The following is a 23,269-nucleotide window of genomic DNA, read 5'->3' as shown; positions in this document are numbered from 1 at the left end:
GCATGCAGCAAAGCATCAATAAAGACACAGACTTGCTGTATCCCAAAGACTACTCGTTCACCCGGTATTCAACATACCACAGGCGCTCTCTCTCTCGCTTTCTCTCTCTCTCTCCCTAATAAGGGAAAAAGAGGTGTTCCCATTTCACAGCGAGAGGGGAGACGTAACAAACCACTCGCTGATTTACGATTTTAAAAGTCTGTTGCGTCACTTTTTCTGAGCTCTGTGCCCAAAGAACTCGGGTCTCTGAGCACACAGCCTGCAGCCAGCTCACTGCTTTCGATCTTCCGTGTACTCCCACGATACACCAGTTTCCTGCAGAGGCACCGACCTCGAGTCCGCCCGCCTCCAGAGCCATGAAATCCCAGAACCCTGAAGGTGCACTAGTCTTCTAGGCCACATCCTTGGTATATGGAATAGCGACCAGTGGTGAGACCCAAGAGCGGGTCCCATTCCTGTAAAGAACTGAAGTCAGCGTGTAACTCCAGGTCAGTGTCTTCAAAAGCCCCCTGAAAGGGAAAAATACAGATAGTAAAGACAGAAATAGAGCTGTTTCCGAAGATGCAAGCAAAGGAGTCGCCACTGGGCGCCATGGTCCTCCTAAGCCAAAGTGACGATGCTTTCAAAACTAATGATATGAAAAGTTTCTAAATATCATAACGATTATAAACAGTAAAAAGCTAAATTAAATCAAATCAATATTTGGGTGTGGCCTCCTTTTGCCTTTAAAACTGCACCAATTCCCTTAGGGTTGTACAGGTTTATAAGAAAATTGGCTAGCAGGTTGTTCCAAGCATCTTGGAGAACTTGCCACAGTTCTTCTGCAGACTTTGGCTTTCTTGCTTCCTTCTGGACAATCCCAGACAGTCACCATGATGTTGAGATCAGGGCTCTGTGCAGACTATACCATTTGAAACTATATAAAATATCCAGGCGTTTAGGACCTTTGCACAGTAAAGTATTTACAACAGGCCTCGCCTATACTGAAGAAACTGCAGTGGATATTACCCACAGTGGAGAATCTATTTATCATTGGGCTTTGTTATAATGGACTTTGCATGTGGTGGAAAACCATTTACAATGTACATTGCATGTGATGGAAGAACTAGTCAGTGCCTACCAGGGTGGAATTATTTACATTGGATGGTGTCTGCAGAGGAGGAGCTACCTAAATAAAGATTTCCCAGGAAAGCAGAACCACTATGTACACTTGGCCAACACACATATGAGGGACCAAATGGCCTCCTTCAACGACATAAGCATTTTTGGTCCCATGGTTTGTCAAGACCACTGTGAGAATCAAAGAAACTATTCATGCCATCACTTGAACTGGGGACCAGGTGGAGGGTAAGCCAATGATCTGAAATTTAAGGGATTCAAGGTGTGGTAGATTGGTTAATTATTGTCACATATACCGAGGTACAGTGAAAAAGTTTGTTTTGTATGCTATCCAAACAGATCATTTCATTACATCAGTGCATTGGAACAGAAAAACAAAAGCAAAAGCAGAATGCAGAATGAAATGTTACAGTACCTCAAAACTTGGCTCTCTTTTTTCACTATTTTTACAGATTCCTTGTTGGAATTTATAGTAACTTTCTATGCACTGCATGGTACTGCCACGTCAAAGCAACAAACTTCTTGGCCTGCCTCACTGGTGATAAACCTTATTCTGATTCTGATTCTAAATTAAAGAGGAAATGCAATGTAGGCAATCAAGAGGGTAAAAAGCCATAATTAAAAACACAAGAAAGTCTGCAGATGCTGGAAATCCAAAGCAACACACACAAAATGCTGGAGGAACTTGGCAGGTCAAGCAACATCTCTAGAAATGAATGGCCAGCTAACGTTTTGCACTGGGACCTTTCTTCAGGACTGGAAAGAAAGGGAGATAACACAGGAATAAAAAGGAGGGGTGGAGGAGCAGGAGGATAGCCAGGAGGTGATAGGTGAAGTGAGGTAGGTGGGAAAGGTAAAGGGCTGGAGAGGAAAAAATCTGATAGGAGAGGAGAGTGAAGCAAGGGAAGGAGGAGGGGACCCAGGGGAAGTAATAAGAGGTAAGAAGCTAGAGTGGGGAATAGGGAGAAGAGAGGAGGGGAAGGGGATATTTTTATAACTGGAAAGAGAAATCGATATTCATGCTAACAAGTTGGAGACTACGCAGATGGAATATAAGATGATGTTCCTTCACCCTGAGGGTGGCCTCATCAGGACACCGGAGAGCTGAAATAACAGAACAGAAATGGGAATCAGATTTTAAACGTTTGGCCACGTATAAGTTCCAGTTTTTGCAGGTGGAGCAGAGGTGCTCAGTGAAGTGGTCCCACAATTTGCGACGTCGGGGAGGCTGCATTGTGAGCACTGGACACAATAGACAACCTCATCAGATTCGCAGGCAGAGAATTGCCTCGCCTGGGGGGACTGTTTGGGGCTGGAATGGAGGTGAGAGAGGAAGTGAAGGGCAGGTATCACAGTTTGGCCACTTACAGGGATAAGTGCTGGGAGGGATATTATTGGATAGGACAATTGGACAAGGGAATCATGGAGAAAGTGATCCCTGCAGAAAGCAGAGAGAAGGGGCTCAGTAAAGATATGTTTGGTGGTAGGATCCCTTTGGAGATGGTGGAAGTTATGGAGAATGTAGAGACTCATGGGTAGGTAAGGACAAGAGGAACTCTATCACTGTTAATGCAGCAGGAAGGTGGGTGGGTCTAGAACACTGTTTGGGTGCTGAAAAAGCCACATTAAGATAGACTGTGATGTCAAGAGTCTATCTCTTTGTAATAGGAGACTGGAGGCTGAATTAGGAAGCAAAAAATACAGGGAATATGGAAAGTCAGGGCTAGAGACAGGTTTGGTTTGGTGGACAAAGATAAAGTGAAGGAAATTAGGCAGCTGACCACATAGTCCTAGTTTGGACAGAATAACATTGGCTCAGTTTCCATGAACATAGATTGCAGGAAGTATGAGAGAAGGAGATAATCTGGAAGAGGGCTTAGCCAAACATTTTTCACTGTAAGTTAATAAATCATCATGGCAGAAATGAGCATGACTTGACAATCTGATACCAAACCAGATCCGGAAATGCCTGCTATCAATGCAAGCTACTGCTTGGTTTTATTTGTAAGCAGAGAAGCACGCACGAAAAATCAGCAGCTAGTGACATTTTTTCCAAAAAAAAAGCCAGGAATGAGTTAGAGCCCATGAGCAATACTGCTGCTGTTCACGGTTGGAACTTACTTGCTCTTTTTATTTTCCAGTGAAGCCTGGACCACAATAAATAACTTATAATGTAACCCAGAATGTAATATTTCACTAAGTGACTAACTGGTATTCACTGCGCCCAGTATTTTCTTTAATAAAGGCAGCTTAATGCGAGTTAAATTTACTGTCAGTATAAGACCTTCTGTGTGGAACAGGCTATTCTGCCAAGCATTATGTGTAGTCATGACTGGATGAGTCACTTATTCTCTGGCTCAGTGGATAACTTTCGGCTTAAGCCTTGAAGCATGCATTTCTTTGCGCATTATTTCACAACTCCCACGTTCTTTTGAATAACCCTCGCCTAGCTTCCTGTAGATCTGAATGCTGCTGCCTATCTTACCCGATCCATATGAATGGTATGCAAGACGTGGTTTCTACTGTATTGCGGCTGGCATGATAGCATAGCGGTTAGCGTCACTCATTATAGTGCCAGTATCGGGGTTCAATTCCCGCTTCTGCCTGTAAGGAGTTTATACATTTGCCCTGTAGCCGCATGGGATTTCTCCAGTGCTCCAGTTACCTCCCACATTCCAAAGATGGACAGGCTAATAGTTAATTGGTCACATGGGTGTAAGTGAGCAGCACTGGCTCATTAGCCTGGAAGGGCCAGTTACCACGTTGTATCTCTAAATCAAATAAACCTTGGTACATATGACAATAATAAACCAATTTACAAATCTGTCAGCATCTGTGTGTCGCTGATTCTCATCGAAAGTCTCTCCTCCCACCCACTTCATCATCTTTACAAACACTTCCAGATCTCAGAGCATAGAAGAGGCCCTTTGGCCCACAACTTGGTGTCAAACCAATTTATTTAGTAATTAAGTACTTAACCACCACTTTCTGGAGTAATCAATCTATGCCCCTCATAATATTATAAATTTCTCTCAGGGTTCCCTTCAGCCTCTGGTCCCCATAGAAAACAACCCAAGTGTGCCCAATCTGTTCTTATGACGCCTCTCTCTTCAAGAGCAACTCCGGTTTCTTACCCTGTCCAGATATCACTCCATGAATAATAGCTACTCATTGGCTAGCAAGGCCTTGACTCTAGAACTCACCTGTAAACCTTTCTACTTCTCTTCCTGCACTCTCCTACAAATCATTCCTTCTTGAGATATCCTCCTCATCATCTGATCTCTTTTTTTTTGCTGGCTCAGTGTTGTTGAGTTTAGTTTCATAATATTGCTTTTAAAGCCTCTTAGAGTGCTCCAGTGGAGCAGAGGGCATGCTTTTAAGGTTCAGGAGGGCAAGTTCAACGGAGAAGTGAGGGGCAAGTCTTTTTTACAGAGAGTGGAGCAGGTGCCTGGAATGCTCTCCCTGAGATGGTGGCGTTGAATGTGAAGCAAATGGAAGGTTATGGTCATCATGTAGGCAGAGGAGATTAGTTTAGCTGGCCACTTGTCTACGAAGTTAATTGGTCTGGCACAACATTGTGGGCTGTAGTACCTGTTCCCGTGCAGTACTGTTCTATGTTCAAGAAGACTTATGAAGTCCGCATTTTATTTCTATCTCTCATGCAATTGAGCTTCCTGTAAAACTGGGCTGAGCTTGAAACTTACTAGTCTTGACTATTACCTCTTGTGAAAAGTAGTTTCTGTTTTTTCTTGTGAATGGTTTTGCCCTTTACTTTGATGTCTTAATGAGTTTAAATGAACTATCACTGCTTAAAACTGACGGAAACAACATTGGTTGTAGATGGTATAGCCCATGTAGGATATCTCGGAGGAGGCGTTTAAGGAGACGGGGTTTTAATCTCCCAATACTGACTATCTTGCTGCCAAGTGTGCAGTCTTTGGTGAATAAATTGAAAATCTCAGAGCTAGAGTGTTGAATCAGAGGGACATTAGGACCGCGTGTGTCTTTTGTTTCACAGAATCCTGGTTAACCCCTTCCATACCAGATGCAGCGATTCAGATCAACAAATCTCTCGGAAGCAGAGGTGGTGGAGCATGCCTCATGATCAATTCATCTTGGTGCACAGATATATCAGTGCTGTCCCAATTCTGCTCACCAGACCTGGAATATCTCACAGTTAAGTGCCGTCCTTTTTACCTGCCACAGGAGATTTCCAGGATCATTTTGGTAGCAGTATACATTCCACCTCAGGCCAATGTCAATCAGGCTTTAGATGATCTGAGCAATGGGATCAACATGCACGAAACAGCGCACCCTAACGCCTTCACCATCATTTTGGGAGATTTTAACCAGACCAGTCTGAAAAAATCGCTAAGTAATTACCATCAACAGATCACATGTAATACTAGAGGAAGCAACACACTGGACTATTGCTACACCACCATCAAGAATGCCAACCGTGCTATTCCACGCCCTCACTTCAGGAAGTCTGACCACCTGGCTGTACTTCTACTCCCTGAGTATAGGCAGAGACTGAAGACTGCAGCATCAGTAGTGAGGACCAAGAAGGTATGGACAAGGGAAGCACAGGAACACTTACAGGACTGCTTTGAATCGGTGGACTGGACTGTATTCAGGGATTCATCTTCGAACCTGGATGAGTATGCTGCAGTTGTTACCAACTTCATAGAAACCTGTGTGGATGAGTGTTTGCCTACAAAGACTACATTCCCAAACCTAAAGCCATGGATGAACTAGGAGGTACGTCGTCTGCTGAAGGCTAGATCTGTGGCATTCAAGTCTGGCTTCCCAGGTCTGTACCAGAAAACCAGGTATGATTTGCGGAGGGCTATTTCAAGGGTGAAGAGACAATTTTGAATGAGGTTGGAGGCGCCACAGGAAACATGCCGCAACTCTGGTAGGGTTTGCAAGACATGACCTCCTACAAAACAAAACCCAATAGCACGAATGGCAGTGATGCTTCACTACCAGATGAACTCAACACTTTTTATGCCCGCTTTGAAAGGGAGATACAACTACAGCTGTGCAGATCCCTGCTGCACCTGATGACTTGTGATCTCCATCTCAGAGGCCAATGTCAGGATGTCTTTAAAGAGAGTGAACCCTCGCAAAGCGGATGGTCCTGATGGAGTATCTGGTAAGGCTCTGAAAATCTGTGCCAACCAACCTGCGGGAGTATTCAAGGACATTGTTAACCTTTCACTGTTACAAGCAGAAGTTCCCACTTGTTTCAAAAAGGCAACAATTATACCAGTGCCTAAGAAGAATAATCTGAGCTGCCTTAGTAACTATCGCCCAGTAGCATTGAAAGTGATGAAAAGCTTTGAGAAGTTGGTCATGATTAGACTGAACTCTTGCCCCAGCAAGGACCTGGACCCATTGCAATTTGCCTATGGCCACAATAGGTCAATGGCAGATACAACCTCAATGGCTTTCCACATGGCCTTAGACCACCTGAACAACACAAACAACAGGATGCTGTTCATCGACTATAGCTCAGCATTTAATACCATCATTTCCATAATCCTGATTGAGAAGTTGCAGGAGCTGGGCCTCCAGAAACTCCCTCTACAATTAGATCCTGGACTTCCTAAGGATAACTTCAGTCAACTTCACTCAGCCTATCGCTGAACTGTTCCCACAACCTATGGCCTCAGTTTAAGGACTCTTCATCTCGTTTTCCATATTTATTGCTTTTTATCTGTTATTATTATTTCTTTTATTTCTCTTGCACTTTACACAGTGTGATGTCTTTTGCACATTTGTTGTTTGTCCATCCGGTTGGGTGTGGTCTTTCTCTGTCTCTCTTGGATTTGCTGTGTATGCCTGCAAGAAAATGAATCTCAGGTGTCGTATACAGTATGTACTTTGGTAATAAAATTACATTGAACTTTGAAATTTTATTACACAGAGAGTGTTGTACCCAGAATGCACTGCCAGGGTAATGTTAGAGGCTGATACGTTAGGAACATTTAGGAGACTCTTAGATAGGCACATGGATGAAGTTAAAGCAGGGTTATGGGCTGTGTAGGAAGGAAAGGTTAGATTGATCATGGAGTAAGATTATATAGGTCAACACACCATCATGGACGAAGGCTCCTTATTATGCTCTACTGTTCAATGTTCTATGTTTTGACCTTGACGTTTCATTCAAGAATACCTGCAAACATTGGGTAAAAATTATTGTGGGGTTAAGGCCATTGCCTTGCCATGGGATCTTTTGCAAGAAGCTGCATAACTCCATATGGTCATGGTAGGGTTAAATGAATGACATTCCAGAGAAAAACTTTTACAGGCGCTGTAAGAATAATCTAAATTCCCTTTTAATAATGTTTAAAGAACTACTGGGTTGTTGTAAGTGTCCATCTAGTTCACTATTGTCATCCAGGAAAGAATCTCCCATCCTTACTGATTCCAGCCTGTTTATGACTCCTGCTCCTTCCAGAACTAATTAATGAAAAAGGGAGTACATTGCATGGTTTGAGGGCTTTAGAAATGAGCAATAAACCAGATAAGCCTTGTTTTTACCACCTACTGTGTATCCTGAAAAATGAACATATTTTGAAGGGGATGTGTAAAATATTGAAAGAAAATGTTTATTGGGCCTCTGCCGGGCATGCAGAATGAGCAGCCAGCACCAGCACTTCCTCCTAGCAGTTTTGCTGTACGTTTCCTGCTGCCTGTTTGATTGTCCATATGCCAAACTCTACTATCGATTTTTTAAAATCCTAAAAAAGCAGTTGGATGCAGATGTGTAGGAGAAAGCGGGAAGATAGGAATGCTTCCCCCACCCCGGTGCTGATTCCATTGTTCAGAAAAAAAACTTGACAAGAATTTAGCTCAGCACAGAAGAGAGCTTCCTCACCTGCTTTGCAAAGCAAGTTTGTAGGGAGCAACATATACAAAATGCTGAAGAAACACAGCCGGTCAGGCAGCATCTGTGGAGGGGAATTAAAAACAGAAAATATTCGGCACACTCAGCAGGTCAGGCAACATTTCTAGAAAGAGTTCATCTCTACAGTCCTGATGAGGAGTCTCAGCCTGAGTTGTCAACTGTTGATTCCCCTGACCTGTTGACTTCCTCCAGCACTTTGTGTGTGTTGCTTAGCATTGTCCAAACTGTGAAGGAGAGAAAAGAAGCTGACTGAGCTATTGGGAGGGTGGTGGAGGAGGAGCTGTCTCTGATAGTGTAAGATATGGGGATGAGATGTAATACAGTCATAGAACCATAGAAACAGACCATTCAGCCCATCTAGTCCATGGAAATGTTTTTCTACCTCGTTCCATCAGCCTGCACTTGATCCATAGCCCTTGATGCACCTCTCATCCATGCATCTATCCAAAGTTCTTTTAAATGCTGCAGCTGGCTGCTTCCAAAACTGCTGGCAGCTCATTCTGCACTTGCACCACCCTCTGAGTGAAAAAAAATTGCCCCTCAATTTCCCCTTAAGTATTTCACCTTAATCTATGACCTCTATTTCCAGTCTCTCCCAACCACAGGGGAGAAAAACGCCTACAGACGTTTACCCTAATGGTAACCCTCATCTGTACTGGTTGGTAGGTTAATTGGTCATTGTAAATTGTACTGCGATTAGGCTCATATTAAATCAGGGGATTGTTGGGCGGTGTGGCTCAAAGGGCCTATTCTGCACTGGATCTCAATAAATAAATACATTTAAACAAAGTTATCTGATCAAAGAGATAAGAGACAAAAAGAGTGAGGGATTTGCCAAATGCAGAGCACAAAGACAACTGGCAGATTAGGTTGTCAATGTCCTCTAAACTCAGAGGGAAAAACAAAAGAGGAACAAAGAGTTTAAGCCTGTATCACAGAGGAATGGCTCAAACAGACAGAGAAATAAAGTACCTAGAACAGTAGACTTCAATGTTGAATCCAAAAGGCTGGAACATGCCCAGAAGGAAAATGAAATGTTGTTTCTTTAAGTTGCATTAGGCCTCACAGTAGCAACACAAAAGACCACAGACAGAGAGGACAGAGTTGGAGTGCAATGGGAGAATTGAAAGTGGTCGGTCTCAAAGACAAGTTCAAGTTTATTGTCGTTCAACCGTACTCATGTATACAGCCAAATAAAACAACATTCCTTCGGACCAAGGTGCACAACAGTGTACATATAACTCACGCACAAACAGAAAATAATATAACCATACATAAACTAACAAATAAAAAATTATATTTTAGAAGACTGACATTTAGTATAAGGTGCATTTATGACATGAGTTAAAAAGTAAAGAATATAACGCTACTGGTGCTTCATATGCGTTGATGTATGATGTAATCTCACAGTCTGGGGGAAGAAGATGTTTCCTATCCTAATAATCCTTGTCCTAATGCTATGGTACTTCCTGCCTGATGGGAGGGGTTTCAAAGAGATCTCTCTTCTCTCTTCAGCTGTCCATTGACTTCGACGTTGACTGAGGCCTGGGCCAGTTTTATAGAAGACCGGCAGTTGCCCATGCTGCAAGTCTCCCCCCTCCATGCCACTGATGTTGTCCAAGGGAAGGGCAATAGGCCACTACAGCTTGACACCGGTGTCATCGCAGAGTAATGTGTGGTTAAGTGCCTCAGCTGAGGCTCGAACTAGCAACCTTCAGATCACTGGACCAACACCTTAGCCACTTGGCCATGTGCCATTCAAGTTCAAAGAGATAGTGGGGTGAATGAGAGGACTTCTAGCTAATGTTAAGGGCCCTCCCTGCATACTGATCTCAATACTGGAGAAACCAAATACAGGTAGGGGGGCACTTTATGAAGCAACTGCATTCAGTCGTTTAAAGACATGATCCTTCATCAGTAGTGGGGTAGTTCTGGTGAAGAAACATTGACTTGAAGTGTTCATTCTGCTCCTCCTTTCGCGTTTGCTGCCTGACCTGAGGTGTATCTCCAGTCTGTTCTAAATGCAGAAAGAGTGTAGGTGTAAAGACCAACTATTCTGAATGGATAAGAGTTGATCAGCTAAGTAAGTGGGCCAAGGATTGGCAAATGGAGTTGAATTTGGATAAGTGCCAGACGCTGAATTTGGGGAAGTCAATTCCAGCTAGGACCTTTAGGATTTCTCAGTGAATGACAGGGCCCTGAGGTTTGATGTGAAACAGAGGGACCATAGAGTACAAGTATGTTTTTCCCTGAAACTGAAGGTAGGCAGGTTGCTGAAGAAGGCTTTTGAACCACTGACCTTCATAATGAGGCCATTGAGTATAAAAATTGGGAGCTAATGGTGAAGTTGTACTCGGTACTAGTGAGGCCACTCTTGTCTTCAGTTTTGGTCACCGTGCTATGGAAAAGATGTTATTAAAATGAAAAGAGTGCAGAAAAGCTTTACAAGGATGTTGCCAGGACTTGAGGGAATGAGCTATGGGGAGAGTTTGGGCAGGCTGGAACTTCATTCCTTGGAATATAGGAGGCTAAGACTTGATCTTACTAAGCGTGTAAAATCATGAGGAGAGTAGGTTGGCTGAATGCATTCAGTCTTTTTTCTTGAACTAGAAGGCTTAGGTTTAAGGTGAGGCGAAAAGGTTTTGCTAGGAAATTGAAGGGCAGCCTTTTATCAAACGGTGGTATCTAAATGGAATGAGCTTTCAGAGGAAGTTTTTGAGGCAGGTACAATGTCAAATGTTAACAGACAGCTGGACAGATACATGAATTGGGAAGGTTTAGAAATGTTAGGGACCAATGACGTGCAAATAGGATTAGCTTAGATGGGGTATCACCACCAGACACTCTCCTACTGTTGTAAGATCATTGCATGATCCCCTCAAACAGTATGTTGAAAGACTTGGCCATACAGTCTACTTCACTGGCAGATGAATGCGTGGCTGAGGAATTGGTTTGAGATTTCTGAGTTGTTGATTGCTTCTGGGAAAGATACGGCCTGCACAAATAGGATGGGTTACACCTGAACTCAAGGGGGCCCAATATCCTTGCCAGAGATGTGCGAGAGTGCTTGAACTAATTTGACAGGGGGATGGGAATCAGTGCACAGTGTGATTGGGTTCAGGATGGGGCAATTGGTGTACAACTAAATACAGTGTGTAATAAGACTGTGGGGAAAAACAGGGCAAAATTGTAGTCAGTGGGATGAATTGAATGGAACATGGGGACAAAATCAAAAGTGGTGTTGAATAGAGGACTGAAAGTGTTGTATTTGAATGCAGACAGCATACGGAATAAGGTAGACGATCTTGTAGTGCAGTTAAAGATTAGCAGATATGATATTGTGGGCATCTCTGAATCATGGCTCAAAGAAAATTATAGTTGGGAGCTTAGCGTCCAAGGATACAGGTTGTATCCAAAGGATAGGCAGATAGGATGAGGAAATAGGGTGGCTCTCTTGGTAGAAAATGAAATTCAATCCTTGGAAGGAGGTGACACAGGATCAGAAGATGTATTATCCTTGTGGGTAGAGTTAAGAAACTGCAAGGGAAAAAGACCTTGATGGGAGTCATATACAGGCCTCTGAACAGTAGCCAGGATATAGGCTACCAATTACAACAGGAGATAGAACAGGCGTGTAAAAAGGGAAATGTGATAATCATCGGGGTTTCAATATGCAGGTAGATTGGGTAAGTGCAGTTGGTGCTGGATCCCAAGAAAGGGTATTTGTAGAATGCCTATGAGATAGCTTTTTAGAGAAGCTTTATGAGCCCCATAGGGAAAAGGAAATTCTGTTGTGTAGTGACCCAGATTGATTAGGAAGCTTGAGGTAAAGGAACCCTTAGGAGTCAGTGATCATATTATGATAGGATTCGCAGCGATCATATTATGAAAAGGAGAAGATAAAATCAGATGTATCAATAATACAGATGAGTAAAGGAAATTACAGCAGCATGAGAGAGGAGCTGGCCAGAGTAGATTGGAAGAGGACACCAGGGATGACAGCAGAACACCACTGTCCAGAGTTCATGGGAGAAATTCAGAAGGTACTGAAGAAGTATTCTGGAGGGATGATGAGGTAACCATGGATGGCAAGAGAAGTCAAAGACAATAGAAATAAAAGAAATGACATATAATATCACAAAAATTAGTGGGAAGATAAAGGATTGGATAGCTTTTTAAAATCAACAGAAGGCAACTTAAAAAGCTATAAGGAGAGAAATGATGAAAAATGAAGGTAAAATAGCCAATAAGATAAAGCAACATACAAAAAGGTTTTTCTCAGATATATAAAGAGTAAAAGAGAGATGAGAGTGGATGTAGGACTGCTCAAAAATGATACTGGAGAGGTCATATTGGGGGACAAAGAAATGATGGAGGAATTTAAGAAGTATTTTGCTTCAGTCTCTATTGTTGAAGACACTTGCAATATGATAGAAATTTGAGATTGTCAGAGGGCAGAAGTGAGTGAATGTTGCTATTACTAAGGAGAAAGTGCTTGGGAAACTGAAAAGCATGATGATAGATAAGTAATCTGGACCAGATGGACAACACATCAGGGGTCTGAAGGAGGTAGCTGAAGAGGTTGTGAAGATATTAGTAATGGTTTTACCAGAATCACCTGATACTTGAGGACTGGAAAATTGCAAATGTCACTCCACTCTTTTTAAGGAGGGTTGGAAGCAGAAGGAAGAAAATGATGGGCCAGTTAATCTGCCTTCAGTTGCCGGAAAAATGTTTTAGGGTAGCTGGAGGCATATGATAAAATAAGCCAAAGCCAGCATGCTTTTCCAAAGAAGAAATCTTGCTTGACAAATCTGTTGGAACTCTTAGAGGAAATAATAGGCAGGGTAGACATAGGAGAATCAGCAGACGTTGTTTATTTGGATTTTTGGAAGGCCTTTGACAAGATTTTGGGAATGGACAAACAAGTGGCAGATGGAATGAAATGTAAGGAAGCGCACTCTTATTCATTTTGGCACCAGAAATAAACGTGCGGATTGTTTTCTAAACGGGAAGAACATTCAAAACTCAGAAGTGCAGAGGTACCTGGGAGTCCTTGAGCAGGATTCCCTAAAGGTTAACTTGCAGGTTGAATCAGTGGTAAGGAAGGCAAATGCAATGTTAGCATTCATTTTGACTAGAAGACAAAAACAAAGCTGTAATGCTGAGGCTTTTTAAAACTTTGGTTAGACCACACTTGGAGTCCTGGGACCCTTATCTAAGAATAGGTGTACTGGCATTTGAGAGGATCTGGAGGAGGTTCATGAGAATGATCCCAGGAGTGTTTGACAGCTCTAGGCCTGTAATTGCTGGAGTTTAGAAGAGTGAGGAGGGATCTCATTGCAACTTATTGAATATTGAATTGTCTGGATAAAGTGCATGTGGAGAGGATGTTTCCTGTTGTGAGGAGTCTCGGGACAGAGGACACAGCCTCAGAAGTGATGGACATCCATTTTGAACAGAGATGAGGAAAAGATTTTTTTGGCCAAAAGGTGGTAAATCTGTGGAATTTATTGCCACAGAGGTAATGTTATTGGGTATACTTAAAGCCAAGATTGATAGGTTCTTGATTAGTAAGGACATCAAAGATTATGGGGAGATGGCAGGAGAATGAGGTTGAGAGGGATAATAAATCAGCCAGAATCAAAATCAGGTTTATTATCACTGGCAAGTGTCGTGAAATTTGTTAACTTATGATCCTCTGCAGCTTCTTTCAGTCCTGTGCAGTAACACTCCCCCATACCAGACAGTGATGCAGCCTGTCAGAATGCTCTCCATGGGACATTTATAGAAGTTTTTGAGTGTTTTTGTTGACCTACCTCATCTATTCATACCCTTAATGAAGTATAGATGCTGTCTTTCCTTCTTTGTAGCTGCATCAAAATGTTGGGACCAGGTTAGGTCCTCAGAGATCTTGACACCCAGGAACTTGAAACTGCTCACTCTGTCCACTTCTGATCCCTCTATGAGGATTGGTATATGTTCCTTCATCTTACCCTTCCTGAAATGTCTATCTGCACTGTACTTTTTCTGCAAATGTAATACTTTATTCTGCATTCTGTTATTGTTTTGCCTTGTACTACCTCGATGCACTGAAGTGATGAAATGATCTGTATAGATGACCTGAAGAAGAAAGTTTTTCACTGTACCTCGGTACATAAACGAATATAATCTTGGTCAGCATGGAACAGATGGGCCAAAGGGACTGTATCCATGCAGTATACTTCTGAGTGTTTAGAGTAGTAATCTGTTCTGGGCCCTTTTGTTTCAATGAGGTTGGACTTGATGCTTTATCATTGGGCCTTGAACATCTGATCTTACAGACATAAAAATGGAAAACACCCTCCAAAGCAAGCTTTTATAATTAATGAAACTGCATGCCTGGAGCAAGGGGCAACCTTGCAGAATTTCAAAGATTCAAAGTACATTTATTATCAAATTATGCATGCAGTATACAACCCTGAGACTTATCCTCCACAGACAATCATGAAACAAGAAAAAAAACACAATGGAACCCATTCAAATGAAATATCAAATGCGCAAAAGACAAAAGAGTTACCCAAAGAGCAAAAAAATGAGCGAATTACACACAGAATATTAAACATCAAGCTACAGAGTCCTTGAAGCACTCTAGGAATGTTCAGATGAATTCAGTTCAGTTCATTTTAGCGCTGTGTCATTAGTTGACTACAGGCAGCTGTCGCAATGACGTGGCGGTGGAACGAACCCAAGTGCTGAACACAGGCGCGGAGGCCGAGTTGAGAGGAATTACGGTCATAGTGAGTGTGGAATGGATGCCAAGGGAGTCTTTACCCGGAGTCTTGGTTTTAGTAGAGAATTCAGGAATGATGCTAGACTTAGAACTGATAGTCCTAAGAACCATGGAACGAGGTTACTCACACACAAGCCAACCATGAACTGGCAACACCTTGTTGTGGTCACAGGGCTTTTCTACTGCATTTGCTGATGGAAAACAGGTGTTTGTAGTTAGCGGAACCTGGGAATGACTGGGAACTAAACGAGGTGATTGAGGCCCAATTCCTGAGGAAGATAGCCAGGTGCCAGAAGGGACCGTGACAGCAGCGGGGCCAGCCCGCCCTGATCAAAATCGTGTAAAATGGCAATAAAAAATGAGTAACCAGAAACACACATAATATGAACTGCAGAGTCCTCTAAAAATGAGCTCAATCCACAAACCTTGCCCAAGACTCCTGTACCTTCCTCTGGCAGCAGCAAGCTAGACAGAGAGGGAGATCAGTCAAGCTGGGCATACGGTGCCGAAGACCCACTCGCCTTCTGTTCTTGGCTTAATTGATTTTAACCTTGCTTGATGCTTTAATCAGCAAGATCGGTGAGTAATTGAGCTGATCATGGGTTCGAGCTACACCACAAGACTGCATACTCTATTTGAAACCTCTTTCTCAACCACAGCAAATTCCTTCAGAGACAGCAGAACGGCCAGCTTGCTCAGATGGCCCAAAGTCATATTATCACTTACTTTATTTAAGAGTTTTACATGTGACTTTCAAAGATGGCATTCGGGTTATTGTGTGTTTACAGGTCATGTTAGTTTACACTGTTCCATTATTGACCTGGTAAAAACTTAATAAGTTTAAATGTGCACATGTTGCTATCATTACTGTTTCAAAGCAACTTCACTAGAGTGTAATACAAAACATTGGAGGAACTCAGCAGGTCAGACAGCATCTGTAGAGGAATAATCAGTTAAAGGTTCAGGCCGAGGTCCTTCATCAGTATTCATTCCCCTGCATAGATACGGCTTATTAGAACTTCTTAGATTAAAGACAGATGGAAGACCGTGGTCGCCTATGCCACATAACAGGGCACATAATGATGATGATTGTTGTGACTGTGGACAACTACATATTAATTAAATAACAGCACACTCGTGGGAGATGGCTTTAACTGGTGTATTCACATTGCAGTGAAGGAGAGAGAATAATACACATGTGTAGGCAACAGATCATATGTAGTGCAGGAGGAGGTGGTAATTGCTCTAAAGAAAATAGATCCATACATCAACAACTTGCTGAGTTGCTCCAGCATTTTGTGTCTGTTGCTCTAGATTTCTAGCATTTTCAGTATCTCTAGAATCTAAATCTACTGCCTCAGTGCTGAAGTTTTTAAAATGACAATTTGGCTAAATGTTAATAAGAACCAACTGTAATAAAAGCAAACTAGGAGACCGCAAGCCCCATCTATTAAACACAATTTTAAATTGAGTCCTAAGAGCTGTGAAAGATCTCTGGAAAAACTTGGTAACGTGTTCTATAAATGTAACAGGGAAAGGTTGGAAAATAAATTTCAAAGCTAAAACTTGGATCATAACAAAGACCAAAAATGGAAAAGCATTCAGCCTATCTAGTCAGCTTATTTATTATCCTTCTCAATGCATTCTTCTGCCTACTCTCCATAACCTTTGAAACCCTTACAAATCAGGAACCTGTCAACCTCCACTTTAAATATACCCCATGACTTGTGGTCTACAGATGTCCATGGCAATGAATTCCACACATTCAGCACCTTCTGACTGCATAAATTCCTCCTCAGAACTGCATCTGTTGATGACGTTGTCATGTGGTTTAATTTGAGAAGCCCAACTGTCATGAAGAGTTCAGTCATAGAGTTATACAGAAATGAAACAGGCTCTTCAATCCAACTCGCCCATGTTAACCAAATTCTCTGTCTGAACTAGTACCACTTGATTACATACCTCATTGAAACTTTCCTATATTGTAGAAATCTTGAGCAACACACAATGCTGGAGGAACTCAGCAGGTCAGTCAGTATCTATGGAGGAGAATAAGTGCTAATGAAGAGTCTATGATCCCGTTCTACCAGTTCTTCTGGCAATTCATTCCATATAACCTCTACTTTCTTTATACAAAGGTTACCGCTCAGGTCCACTATAAATCTTTTCCTTATCTCAAACCTATATCCTATAGTTTTAGACTGCCCTAGCCATGGGAAATGGCTATCCAGTAGATACTCACTTCGTCTATGACCCTCGTGAATTTTATATCCCTCTATAAGGTTACCCTTCAAGCCTTCTTTGCTCCAGGGAAAAAAGCCCCAGCATATCCAGTCACTACTTATGACTCAAGGTAGGTACTATAAACAGTTTCAAAAGATAATTGGACAGGTACTAGGATTGTAAAGGTTCAGAAGGTTAAATGGACAACAAAGATTTTACCTCCTGAATACTTTTGGGTGTACCTCATAGATTTTGAGCTGCTGATCATGAAAATTGCCATGAAATTTCCCTATCATACGCATTTTTGGTAATCGCCTGTATTTTTTATTTCAGTTCATAATTCAAGTCAATTAAAATGTTGTCCACAACATAAGCTGAAAAGTTTTCTATCTTGTCCCAGGCATGCCTGGGCATGTTTAGACGGGACAGGTACTGCAAGGCAAGACAGGTTTTAGGAAGGCACACACCGTTCTGTGCATTGTGTTTACATGTACGTTGGTTTCTGATCACATTAATGTGCATGCTCTACATGCAGAGCGTCTTGTGCGTACTCATTGTAATAAAAGTAATTGCATTTTCAGAAGTACTTGTGATAGCAAAATGTCTCACCAATACTTTCTGTTATATTTGTGGCAGCTATATGCTTCAATTTCAAGAGAGAGCATGACTCCTCTTACTAAGCAAGCCTATGAATTCTACTTTAAGAGTAAAATTGGAGACCAAGACAAAGCCTGGGCTTCTCATGTTCATTACATTCCCATTTAGACTTCTCCCCTGCGAATCTTGTTGCTGTCAGTGACGAGCACGGTGAAAGGTTTCATTCAGTCATGGAGAAACGGTATCAGGGCAACTGGAATTCATCAATGCTGGCTAATTTTTGTTGGACACTTAAGCAAGAAGCCTCAGACACTGAGTACAAATGAAAATCATCAACAAAACATTTTTTGCTTAATTGTACTATTGCAAAGCATCAGTACCGTTATGTAATTAAATGCATTATATTCAATAAAAGTTAATTTCTGGTTTCTCAACATTCCTACGTTATACAAGAAGTCTGAAATTATATTTACATTCAGCTTCAAGTGGTTTATCATAAACAAAAAAAAAATTCTGTGGAAGCAGTACTTTCAAAAAAAATTGTTTTCCAGTGAGATTGAGAGATTTGACAGGAGTACACAAAATTATGAGGGATATAGATGGGGTAAATGCAAGCAGGCTTTTTCCACTGAGGTTGAGTGGGGTACTTCTGAACAAATTTGTGGTCCAGTGTTATAGGCCAAATGGGACAGCACTTACCGAAACGTCGACAGTGCTTCTCCCTATAGATGCTGCCTGGCCTGCTGCGTTCCACCAGCATTTTGTGTGTGTTGCTTAAATTACCAGCATCTGCAGATTTCCTCATGTTTGCTTTTAAATTCATTACTGCAAAGTCTCTGCCAGTGATGCCTACAATGAAGAAGTTTAAATCTTCTCTTCGACGGGAGTTCAGTGAAACCCTCTCTCACTGCTCCCCATCTATAATTTCTTCGGCCCTTCAACTTTTCAATCATATTTTGACCCAGACCCGCTATTACAGCCATATATCCTTTCTTAGAATGTGTCCGTTAATGCCCCCTCCCCTTCTTACCCCATCACTGATATATTTAGTTTTTTCCTCCACTTTTTTTTCTCTCTTTCTGCCGATCACTCTGCCTGTTCTCCATCTCCCTCTGGTGCTCCCCTCCCCTCTTTCCTTCTCCCTAGGCCTCCCATCCCATGACCCTTTCCCTTCTCCAGCATTGTATCCCTTTTGCCAATCACCTTTCCAGCTCTCAGCTCCACCCCACCCCCTCCGGTCTTCTCCTATCACTTCGCATTTCCCCCTTCCCCTCCTACTTTCAAATCTCTTACTATCTTTCCTTTCAGTTAGTCCTGACGAAGGGTCTCGGCCCGAAACGTCAACAGTACTTCTCCCTATAGATGCTGCCTGGCCTGCTGCGTTCCACCAGCATTTTGTGTGTGTTGTTTCGGATCCTGAGAGGTCTTGACGTGATGGATGTGCAGAAGATATTTCCTCTTCTGAGAGCACCTGGAATAAAAGATCATAATTTAATAGCAAGGACTCGTAAACTGAATACAATAGACAATAGGTGCAGGAGTAGACCATTCGGCCCTTTGAGACAGCATCACCATTCAATGTGATCGTGGCTGATCATCCACAATCCCCGTTCCTGCCTTCTCCCCATATCCTTTGACTCCGCTCGGCTGAAGCAGAGATAAAGTGAATTTCTTTCTCTCAGAGGATCAGGAGGATCCAGCACTGTTCCTTTAAATCAGAATCACGTTTAGTATCTTTGGGTATGTCATGCAATTTGCTGTCTTGTGGCAGCTGTACTGTGCAATTCATAATGTAAAACACTATAAATTACAATGAGACATAGATATAAGAAATACATTAATTAAGTAGTGCAAAAAGAGAGAAAAAATAGTGAGGTAATGTACATTAGTTCACTGTTGATTCAGAAGTCAAATGGCGGAGGGGAAGAAGCTGCTACAAATGTCAGAGAAAGTAGAGAATTTGAATATCCTTAAGGCAGCTGAGAAAACTAATCCTGCTCTTAGTTCATTTGTTCATATGTCAGTATGTTTGTACTCCTGCTGAACAGGAGCTGTAATGAAAAAGCTACAGAGACTGAAAGTCCTATTTCCATGCTGGATAACTTTATGACTCTTCAACTCCTACAATCCTGCTAACATGCTTATGAATCTTTTCTGCACCCTTGCCTGTTTATTGACTTCCTTCTTGTAGCCGGGCAACCAGAACCGCACACAATGCTCCAAGTTCAGAGCATCAATGTCTTGCGCTGTTGCATCATGACATCCCAAGCCTTGTACTCAGCACCCAGAGCAGTGACTGCAAGCACACCCAATTCATTCTTCACCACCCTGTCAACCACTTTCAGCCTCTGTCAGAGAACTATCTATTTGTACACAGAAGTCTCTCTGTTGTTCAACTCTTTCCAGGGCCCTGCTGTTTCCAGTTTAAGTCCTGGCCTGGCTTAACATATCAAATACAACACATCACCACTGTTACTGTTTTAGCTTATAGAGATAGGGAGAGGGTGATTATTTCACGACAGTGACAAACAGATGTTCGTTTATTTAAACCAGTAGTTAATAAGGTCTCAAACCATGTGGGATGGATGAATATGATTCTGCACACAAGTGCAAATTGGCAGCGCAGTTTTGAATACAATGAGAGACACACAAGAAACTGCAGATGTTAGACAGACATTGTGTTGGAGGAACTCAGTGGGTCCAGCATCATCTCTGAGAAGAAAGGAATTGGCAATTTTCCTGCCTTGATGCAAGGTTGAGACCCAAAACATCGACAATACATCTCCTCCCACGGGTGCTGATCAACACATTGTGTTCTTCCAGCAGATTGTTTGTTTCAATGATAGAGGTCAGTCTGCAGGACTTTAGAGGCTAACTTGGTGATAGTAGAGGCACACATGGGGATTTCAGCAGCCAGGGTAAAATGAACAGGCTGAGTGAGGTCATCAAAAAACAAGTTCATAAGTTGGAATGTGTGAAATAAAACCAGAAAATGATGGTAACACTCAGCAGGTCCGGCTGTTTCTGTGGAGGTGTAACACTCACCCAACAGGCTGGTATATGTCTAGGGGAAAATGAGATCCAGCCACACACCACCCCCACCTCCCATACACGCAGGTGCTGTGGGAATCAAGTTTATGCCTTGCGCACGCACACAGTATCAAATTTACACCAGATACTGTTATGAAATACACTTTAAAGAGTTTACTAAAACTAAAAGAGTACTAGGCAATACAATATATATGAAAGAAAAGAAAAAGCAAAAGGCGCCTGTGGTGAACTACATATACTTGTCTGGACTGCTTCTGTGGCTCCTCCCACAGACCCCTGTATAAAGGCGATTGAGGCCTGAGCCCAGCCTCATTCTCCAGGATGTAGTGTTGTTCATTCTTCCAGTCAATAAAAGCCGATATCTCGCTTCTTACGTCTCAGAGTGAGTTATTGATGGTGCATCAGCGCCAACTTATCAAAGTTCAGTCAGTTTAGTGCACATCGTTGGAGCTCAACCATCGAACCATTCGACCCCTCGTCACTTTCCTCCGACCTCCCCGTCTTCGCACCTGGGACCACCCCCGGTGGTCAACCAAGCAGTGCAGCGCACGTCCACTTTCCCCAGCGTCTTCTTCCCGACTCTGCTGAAAACCCGCAAAAACCCCCCAAGCCCCCAGCCTCACAAGACAAAATAACATTCCCCATTGGTTAACAAATGAATACAATCCCCATATCAGCAAGTCTAAAGCTAAACAACTGCGAGAGAAACACTTATCAGACAAAGAAGCATTCCTACTCTTAACAAACCAAAGAAGCCATTTTGAGTAACATACACAGGACATTGTACAGAGGGAAGAAAACAAGAGTTTTTTCAGGTTGCTGACCACTTATCAGAACCAGAACTACACACAATACTATCAATGTGGCCTAAGCGAAGTTTTATACAAATTCCACACAGCTTGCCAACTTTTATACTCAGTTACCTCACAAATGAAATCAGCAGTGCTGCGTTCTTTATTTAGTATCCTAACCACTTGTGTTTCTCTTTTCAGGGAGTTATGAGCTGCACTCAAACATGCGGTCCGAAGCTCACCCGAAGTTTCTGCACTTTTTTATCCATACACAGAAGGAGAGTGATTTTTCAGCAACAAAGGTGGCTCAGTGGGTTGCACAAAATCACATTTCTTAGAACAATTAGTTCTGGAATTCTTTTTTTGAATCTGGAGGTCTGTTCGGCAAATCTGTTTGATCATCTTCCAGTGCAAAGAAGCAGTTGAATAGAATTTGGTTTATCATTTCCAATGACAAAGCTTGGGTGAGTTTGAGAAATTTATTTGGGTCAAGAAATGGTTGGAGCCTAATGATTTAAGACACTCCAGCATGGAAATCATTTTAACCATTCACTGGCCTTACAGTTCTTAAGAAACAAATCCTATAAAGTAATGATTATTATGACATAATGATTAATTACTGGGATCTTGATCCAAAATTCTATTCTCTCAAGGCATAAGTTTGAATCCATGTCCAGTGGCTGTGGAATTTAAATACAATTTGACAAGAAGCCAATATCAATGCCATCTCCCAGGTTCTTCCATCATCCCCACTCTTTCCCTCCTCCTGTCTGATACCCCTCCCACATGGATCCACCTATCAACTGCCAGCACTTGTTGCAACCCTCCTCCAACTATTTTATGCTGGCTGTCTCTTACCTTTCTTCCCAGTCCTGATGGCTTCTCTGTGGATTGTCACCTTGTCGTGGTGGAGAAGCCTGTGTGGTTCTGAGATCCTGAGAGCGATGCCATCTGGAGCTATGCTACTGGTGGGGTCACCCACAGCGGTATGTCATGTGACTTGGCGAAGATTTGACAAATGGAGCACAATAAGAGATATTGTGAAATTGGCCAAAAATAGAGGGCACTATCTAAATAGTGTGAGGTTGTAGTACTCAGAGACAGTGAGGGCTCTGTGCATCCTAATACATCATTTACAAAAAGACAGAATGCAGATACAATTAGTTATTAAGGAAAAATAACAGAATGTAATCATTCATACTCGGAAAAAATTAATGGCAAAGGAAAGAGATAATAACGCTTCAATTCTGCAGGGGATTGGTGAGACCGCAACTGGAATACAGTGTACTGTACTGATCTCCTTTCTGAAGGAGGGATGCTTATGTATTGGAAGCAGTTCTGAGGAGCTTCACTTGACCTGAAATGGGTGAGTTATCTTACAAGGAAATGGCAGTCAAGATAGACTTGTCTCTGCTGACCGCAGGAGAGTGAAAGGGCACTTGGCTGAAGCACTTAGGATCCTAAGAGATCATGACGTGATGGATGTGCAGAAGATATTTCCTCTTCTGAGAGCATCTGGAACAAAAGATTGCAATTTAAAAGCAAGGACTCATAAGCAGAATACAGAGATAAAGTGAATTTCTTTCTCTCAGACGATCAGGAGGGTCCAGCACCGTTTCTTCAAATCAGAATCACGTTTAATATCATCGGGTATGTCATGCAATTTGATGTTTTGTGGCAGCTGTACTGTGCAATTCATAATGTAAAACACTATAAATTACAATGAGAGATAGATATAAGAAATACATTAATTAAGTAGTGCAAAAAGAGAAAAAATAGTGAGGTAATGTACATTAGTTC

At 42.2% G+C, this 23,269-nt stretch overlaps 1 long non-coding RNA gene across 1 annotated transcript; it reads right to left on the bottom strand.

Annotated features, from left to right (window-relative positions):
- Nucleotide 1: 1 nt before the first annotated feature.
- Nucleotides 2-22,399, bottom strand: LOC140717031 (uncharacterized). Its single transcript, XR_012096422.1, has 3 exons — nucleotides 22,328-22,399; nucleotides 18,921-19,098; nucleotides 2-509 (listed from the first exon to the last, which is right to left on the bottom strand). It is a non-coding gene; the product is annotated as an uncharacterized lncRNA (long non-coding RNA).
- Nucleotides 22,400-23,269: the final 870 nt, after the last annotated feature.

This window comes from Hemitrygon akajei, chromosome 27 (genome assembly GCF_048418815.1).
Source record: "Hemitrygon akajei chromosome 27, sHemAka1.3, whole genome shotgun sequence".
NCBI lineage: Eukaryota > Metazoa > Chordata > Chondrichthyes > Myliobatiformes > Dasyatidae > Hemitrygon > Hemitrygon akajei.
The sequence above is the reverse complement of the archived record's forward strand: the minus strand, read 5'-3'. Positions and strand labels throughout refer to the sequence as shown.